The sequence below is a fragment of the Solanum dulcamara genome, chromosome 4 (assembly GCF_947179165.1).
Source record: "Solanum dulcamara chromosome 4, daSolDulc1.2, whole genome shotgun sequence".
Classification (NCBI taxonomy): domain Eukaryota; kingdom Viridiplantae; phylum Streptophyta; class Magnoliopsida; order Solanales; family Solanaceae; genus Solanum; species Solanum dulcamara.
The window spans coordinates 49469437-49478168 of record NC_077240.1 but is presented as its reverse complement, the minus strand read 5'-3'; positions in this window follow the sequence as shown (position 1 = coordinate 49478168).

Here is an 8732-nt window from a genome sequence, read left to right as displayed (position 1 = left end):
GCCGCAACGTTAAATCAAGCACTGCTTAGGAGGCAACCCAAGGATTGTATTAGCATTAGATAGGTTTTCAATTTTATTATTTAATGTTTTTATAGTGTCATGGTATGTTCAGTGTGTGCAGGGTCTCGTAGGAGGAGAACAACATAAAACAAATAGGCATAAGCTCCCTACTACGGGCACTTATACAAACCATATAGGGCACCACACCTCATGGTGGAGTGGCGTGATGAGGACTATCTCCAGGACCCTCAGGATTACGAAAGGGATTACGGCCCGTAAAGGACTTCACGGATCATTTTTCCCACCATGAATCTCAAGTAAGGCCCTCACCTGTTATCCAAGTCCACCGATACAATGGGCATTAAGGCTCGTGATAAACTTCACAGACCATTTTGCCTTCTGTACTACCTAGGTAAGACCACCTCTATTTTCTTCAACTCTCACATCACAAAAGAAGAATACGGTCTGTGGTCCTCTTCACGAGTACTCACCACTGGCCGTGAAGCCTAGTGGCTAAATTATGTTTAGTTGACTCGGTTCTGACCCAGGTCCAAATTAATTATTACCCATTTCTGCCACAAAATTTGGGTCATTCTCATTCTTTCCTACTACGTAACAACACAACGACCACCTCTTCAGAATTCTTTCATAAAAACCCTTCCCTCTCCCAAAAATTCAAAGTTCCAATGGTGATTTGTAAGTGTAGTTGCGTGCCCTACTACTAGGAATGGTGTAGTCAACTTGGAACAAATCAAATACTTTTTTCAAATTCTTGTATTGTTGTTGTGATTTTGTTGAACATATGAGGCATATTGCGAGTTAAATGATAGGGATAGGTTCGAATTTAGTGTCTTTGTGATGGTTTAATTCATTGTGGTAGTTGATTTTGATTTTGTGAGTATGTGACGTAGGACTCAAGTACATAACGATATTAGTTTGACAATGTAAGCGTACTTGTATTTTGTATGTCTAAATGGGTTGAAGATGTTTCAAAGGTTGTAAAGTTTGGTTGTTAATGACGGAACTATGAGTTCAAGGACGATGACCTTCACCACGGACTGTATTGCACTTCACGATCCATGGCAGAGGCTTGTTGTCCTCCCTATCGAAAATAGGATCACATTATAGACCGTGAAGTTCATCACGGGTCGTGGTTCTATTCCTTGGTTCCTACACTTAGAAACTTTCCAAGTACTTCATGATTCATATCCAATAGAAGGCAATACGGAAGCCTTCATGGTCTGTGATAATCTTCACGGCCCGTGATGGTCTCCCGTACTTCAACACTTGAGGCAAGCGGGGACGATGCACAATTCAAAGAGGCAGGAAGTGATGCCGATAAGAAGAGTGCTACTGTTGCTGGGGATGATGGAGTGGACTCCATAGAGAAGTTTTCTCCAGTAAAGAAAAGTGACCTAGTCGCACGCCGGAATGTCATCACTTTTATGAGAATTAGGTGGTTAATTTCGGGCCAACATGATATCTTTCTAAACGGCCTAACCAAAGGGTCTAATGGCTTGTGTAAATGATCCATTGTGCTAGAGGTTCGAGTGTTCCCTGACAAACTCTCCACCCTACCTGAGCTCAAAGACCTCTTCTACAAGCATCATTTTGGGTGGATGACTATAGACTTGGGATATTATGGTAAAAATCTAGTTCGGGAGTTCTATTTAGCCTATGCAGCCTCAATGTTCAATGATATTGCTGAAGGGATCTCTAAAAAGAAAAGGAGAGCATTAGTGTTAAAGCAACCATCATTGAATGAAGTCACCATTCAATGTATGATAGTGGTTATCTCAAAGACTACTATCAACAGGTTATTATATGGCCCAAAATTCTAGACTGATATTCGGACAGGTCTTTATGATCATCGATACCATGAGGTTAGTGATGAGATAAAGATGGGTGATCCTTCAGTGTGCCAAATAATTTTGTAATGGATCGGAAAGAATATTGCTACTGAGGGAGTAAATGCATCATGGTTCTCAAATGTGAGCTGGTAGATTACTAAGGCGTCCCTCATGTTTCCAGCTAAGTTTTTGTGGGCCATTGTATGTTCCTGTCTCTGAACAACTGCAAATGAAAACACACTTCATCCCATGCAGGCATCTCTAATAGCTTGCATTATGGCTCTATTTGGACTACATAGTGGGAGGCTAATTGCGGCCAAAATTTAGGACCGAGCATTTAAAGAACGGGCTGGACTCATATTCCCTTGTTTGATCACTGTGTTGAGCGAGGACATGGGGACAGTAGTAAATCTTTGCTTTGATAGGCGCATCCCAGCATCTAAGTCCATAAATGTGGCGCTCATAAAGGATTTGGACAACCCACTGTACAAATACAAGATGGGCCAATTTATTAGGCCAGTCACTATGCCTACATGCCCACCTCCTCCTACTCTTACTTTGGAGGGTGAGACATCATGCCCTCGAATGGATGAGGTCACCGAGTAGCCCGAGGGCGACACCAGAACTACCCCATCTACACCCATAGTTTTAGGTATGATGATAACTGTCCCTTATGCACTCCTTGAGCATATGGTGTAGGAATAAAGGCAGACACGGGCGTTGGTTGATCAGGTGATTGAACGCTACCTAGGATGGTCCAGACACAGATATATAAGAAGGCTACTTAGATTCAGATTGAGCTTCGTTAGGAGGTGACACTGATAAAGAGACATATTGATGGACTTGAGTTGCACATCACTACTCAGAGTAATCGTCTAGGTGATATAGATACTGAGTCCTTCAAGAAAGAGTTGTCTGCCTTAAAAGAAGATGTAGGTGAATTGGAAGAAAAGTCTTCCTCTACTATTCTGGTGAGCGCTTCAGATACTTTGCTACAGTTGTTGTCGGCACCGCCCACACCTGTACAGTAAGATGGAGTTTGGGCCTCTATTTCGACACCCGATCTTGATAAAAAAAAGGCAATGGCAAGAAGTGGAGACCGCAAGATAACTCCCAAAATGATGCAGAAAGGGCCAAAAGAGTATAGAGAAAAGAGTAAAAGAGGGCTCAGCATATTACCAAGAAAGAATTTCAGGAGAAACAGGAGCTTGAGAAGCAGCAACTTGAGGCTGCTAAGGCTGGGCATCATTCAGTGGTGCTGCACTCTCCGGCGCTCCAGCTGATACTATGAGTAAAGTTTCTCCTAGCGTACTTACTCCTGATACAGGTGATGACTCTTCGGGAGAGCCTACACCACCACCTACTAACTCCTAGGGCATTGCAGGTATGGTCAGTCCCCTTGTACCTATGATTGAGTCTGTTGACATGCAATTAAGGATAATATACACTCTTTTGATAGGGGGTAGGGTATCCCTAATTCTTAGAGTTTTTGTTACCATGTTTCTTTTCTCTCAAGCGTATATCTAGTAGAACTGGCTTATTTAGGATTATTTTTGTGTAAATACAAGAGTCCGTAGATGGATACAATATCCTGTGGAACAAAGGAGCGAAATTGAATCAAAATGACTCCCAACTGAAAATAAACACTATGTGATTGATCTGGTTTGTGAAAACTAACTGTTAGGATCTTTATAGGACATAGTACATATTGACTTGTTGATCAAATGCTATCTAGGACTTGACTAGTTGATTAGTGCTTAATAGTATAACATATATGCCATGTGCATGTAAGCTTAACTACTTAGTTCGAACAATGTACCTGTAAGCTAAAAGTTGCCTAGTTTGTCTTACTAAAATGATTGAATAGCCTTATTAGGACCTGATCATAGGCCGTTGTTGATAATGAGTCACTTAGCCTAAATTGAACCAACTAAATGAAATTGTACCCTTTGAACCAAAAAAAACTAGAGCTTTAATGAACCTTTTCTTTTAATAACCTAAATTCGTTTTCCCTTGTTGTCAATGAATCCAAATTTTGGCCCTGGTACCTCCAAAGAGATTGTAGACCCCAACTCAGGCCAAAATCCTAAGTTGAGAGTGTTATTATAAGGAGAATCAGTTTGTGAACCTTTATCTTGGCCCTGTTCCCTCTTAGGTGATTACGTACTTCAACTTAGGCCAAGAGCAAGTTGAGGGTGGTTACCATAAGGGAAGCAGAAAAGTTAGGCATGAAAGGAATGGTGGAGTAAGAGGAAAAGAATAACATGGGTTGTGTCCACAAATAAAAAAGAAAATGTTTTGCAAGAATGAAAAAGAAAAATAAAAAAATGAAAAAAAAGTGAACAAAAGCGGAAACCACACCCGAAAAGGAAGAATGAGGAAATATGGGAACAACAAGAGTTTAGAGTGTTGAAAACAAATAAGCTAAGCCAAAGTCGCATTTGGAGGGGAAAAGTAGTCACTTCCTAAATATATCCTACCTTAATCGCGAGCCTACGTTACAAGCCTAAAAAGTCCTATTATGATCCCAACAAGGTTATTCAAGAGTTGAAGTATTGGAAATAAGAGTAAGTGTCACGACCCAACCCCATAGGCCATGACTGGTGTCCAAACTGGACACTCGCATACACCCCTGTTAACTATAATCAAACCACGCATAATTGAGAATGTAAGGAAATAGAATATTATCTCAAAACTATCACATATTCATATATTAGCACAACCTGTCTGCTAAGGAGTCACAACTTATAAATAGATAACGCAGTACATAAGACGATGAGGCTGTCACAGTGTGTGGGGTCATCCTGTTATATACGTATATGCGAGCCGACAAGACTTCTTCTACGAAAGGGAACATCCCAAAACATAAGTCATACTAGCACCATTGAACATCATCTATATACAACCCACACGTATGTCTACAGACTTCTAAGAGTACCAACAGTATCATAAGGCGGGATAGGGCCCCGTCGTACCCCTGAATAAATATACATATACATCAAAAGGGGGTTTCTATAACAGGTCTAGGCTCCGACATAAAGGATCACCCCAAAATAGCTGAGCAGGAATCCTAGGTTGGCGGATCACCGAAGCTAGTACCTCTACCTGCGGGCATGAAATGCAGCCCCCCGAGGAAGGGGGTCAGTACAAGATATGTACCAAGTATGTAAAGTATGATAATCAAGAACTCATTGTACCTGTGCCTTACGAAACAAATCATGCGTATCATTATCATATACCGTACCTGGCCTATTATGGGACTCGATTCCATAATCGTATCATTATATTATCATATCATCATATACATATACCATATCGGCCCTCTAGTAAGGGACTCAGTGAATAAAGTCGTGTACACATATACCGTACCCGGCCCATCATAGGACTCGGTGCCATAACCATATTATTGCATCATCATGTCATCATATAGCGTACCCGGCCCTCTAGTGAGGAACTCAGTTGATAATGTAGTAAATTGAGCATGATAACATACCCAGTCCGAGACTAATTGAAAGAAGTAATAACAACATGTACGAGCAGAGTAGTGAGCAACCATATGCAAATTAAATCATTATCTGAGACTCGATAAAATAAGTAGAATAAACTCGCACTTGAGTATTAAAGGCGATAATCATATTAAATACCCTTTGAATGTCACTATGGACCATATCAAATGAAGCCTCAGGAATCATAGACATGTATCAAGATAATTCGAATAGCTTATGGAATCAGAGACATTTGTCATCGTAGAGCCTTTAGAATTAGGAACTTATACATCCAATTACTATTCAGCATATAGAATGCTCAAGTGAAATAGCTCAACTACTTTAAGAGGTTTACCGTCAAGAAATGATTAAGAGTCATGAATCATACTCAGAGCTTATGAATGGAATTACTCCCAAAGCTCATATCATATATCACTTATATCTATGACATGCCAAAATAAAATAGGGATAGTTTTACATACCTATCACGACCCAAGCCAAGGGACTGGACGTGACATGGAGAATGAGGAACCTGAAAGTACTCAAACAAGCCTCTTAGCATTCTTTTAGCCTTTCATATGTAATGACGATAAATGAACAAGCGAAAATCATATTAGTAAATCTTCAACTTACATATGTCCAACAATACCTCTAACTTTTAGATTTAACGGGGCTAAGACAAGTCTCTAGCTCACCCTCAATCATAATAGAAGAAATGCCATAGTAAAAGATCTCAATATATAATAAGCTATAAATATAAAGGAGTATTGTTCCCGGAACATGGAAACTCACCAAAAGTAGTCTTCAAAGGAAATCTCAACTAGCCACGTAAAGGAGAACGAGGAGGAGCATCGGTCCCTACATGGTGATATCATGTAGGCAAAAGCATATGCGTTAGTACTTTGAATGTACTAAGTATGTAAGGATGCATGAACATTGAGGGAAACATTAAAACATTTATGCAATATTGAACATAATGTAATGCGTGCATAATAAATCATATAGATATCCTTTAAAACATTCATTTTTTGGGAAAATGACTATAACCGACATTTAAGACCATGCGAGCTATTACATGGAATCCAACATAACCCCCTACGTTGGCCGGGGAGACTACTTGCTGGGGAGACTACTTGCTGGGGAGACTACTTGCCGGGTAGAACTTCGTCAACTTCATTTATTTTTTTAACTTTAACTTTAAGGGCTTTCATGGATCCATTAGACTAAGCCTGCAAGGGCTCCTTTGTTGGCACATAGTTAATGAGACAAGGAGTTGCTACTAGGATTCCCTTACCGAATCTCACTTCAATGACCCATTCGGTGCTAAGTCAATCCCACTGAATAGTTTAATACTTCAAAATAGTCATAGCATATAGCTTGAGAATTCAAAACATCATATTCGGTAGAATAGCTCATTAAAATATTTGGTAATTCAAATATGCAAGAATTATCCTTATAGCATAAAGAATCCATCATTCATAGCATTTCATTATTTTTTATTGTATAAGACTCTTTTTTTATCATAGACATTGCTTTCATAAACATTCATTTGGAGTCAAAGCTTTTAAGTCAAACTTCATTGAAAACATAGTAAAACTAGGAGGTTCAAATCACTTCAACTTGCAAACATGTATGTAAATAAATATACATAAATACTTTAAAATCCATTAATTAAAAATCATGCTTTAAACAACCCACCATGAATTTCATGAACCTTTAAAGTGATAAATAGAAAAATTACTTGCAACCCATCAATTCATACATATGAAATTATGTTGCATCAAAATAGACCAATAATTATTAGTTTAACCATGATTCATGCTATTAAGTAAAAATAATAATTACTCATAAGAAAATATTACTTGAAATCAAGAGACTTAATTGAAAGAGTTTTGGGGCTAATTAAATGGAAGAACCCATTGATAAACACCCACATAACTTAGAGTAAAGCTTAAAGAAAATAAACATAATATATCATATAATCAAAATAATTTAGGCATGAGAGTGGAAGGAATACTCTCATTGAAGCCTTACATATCTAGAATCTGAACCGTTACTCAAAATCGAAGAACTTAATAAACACTCTTGAATCCTAGCCTTTTCTCCTCGCCAAAATGTTTTGTGTACTATCCGGAGTATATGAATCACCAAAATAGTATTTCTACACTATTAAGAACTAAAACTATATTTTGAGAATGAGTAAAGGAGTGTATAGAGAGAAGAGTTGCTTGAGAAATCTTGATGAATAAAATAATGAAATAAGGTGGGTATTTATAGGTGTGAAGGAGGGACCTAAAAATAATTAAAATAATTATAAAGAAAAATTTGAAAATTTAATGGAAGATTGTGATGTCATGGGTGATGTCAAATACAGGACTATTGATATCCTGGATGATGTCAAATGGATCTAGATATTTTCATGGTTGGTGAGATGAACCTTCTTTTAACGGAATATCCTTTTTCGGAGCTGTGTTTGAATAAGATAAATTCCTCATTAGGATTTGGTGTCTGCATATGAATTGTTTCTCTAGAAGTTTAGTTTCATGTCGTTCAAGAATCAACCAATTTAGAGTAACCTACAGTGAGATATGATTTTTCTTCTACAAATACTCCATTTCTTTATAGCACCCTATCTTACAACAATTAATTTATTTGACCTACTTAACCTCTGAAACATAAAATATGGTCTTCACAAAAGTTGTTGGTAATGATGTTGGGTTATTTAAAAATTTGAATCACCTAATTTGGACCATCGTATGAAAATTTATGCCCAAAATACAAAAGCTATATCATTTTCATCGAGAATTGGAACATCGTATATAATGTTTTTAGGGGGTGTTACATTATCTCCCCCTTGGGAATGTTCTTCCATGAATGAGGAAAGACTTAGCTTTAGTAGAGTAGAGTGTAAACCAACAACCCATCATTAATGCAATAGTGCAATTTAAAACATCGCTCGAAACATATTTCATAATTTTGCAAGCATGTGACAAGAAAAGTAGAAATGCAAGGATTTCAAGTAATTGAGCAAGGACAACTTAATACCTTAGGTTTGGGTAGAGGGAAAAAGATGAGGGTATCGCTTAATCATATCCGCTTTCGCTTCCCATGTAGCACTTTTGATTTGTTAATTCCTCCAAAGGACTTTAACAGATGCAACTTTTTTGTTCCTTAATCTCTTGCATTAGAAGGAAATCTTTAGAGTTCAACTCTATCGCAAAATAAGATCATAAAAGAAATGGAGTTTCCTAAAATGCCGCATAACCTCTAATTCATAGATGTGGCGTGCTTCACTCGATGAATAAGAGTCTACTTGACGAGGCATGTTAGACTCCCTAAGATACTCTAATCCTGGCTCTGATACCAAATTTATCACGGTCTAAGCTAGGATATGGGC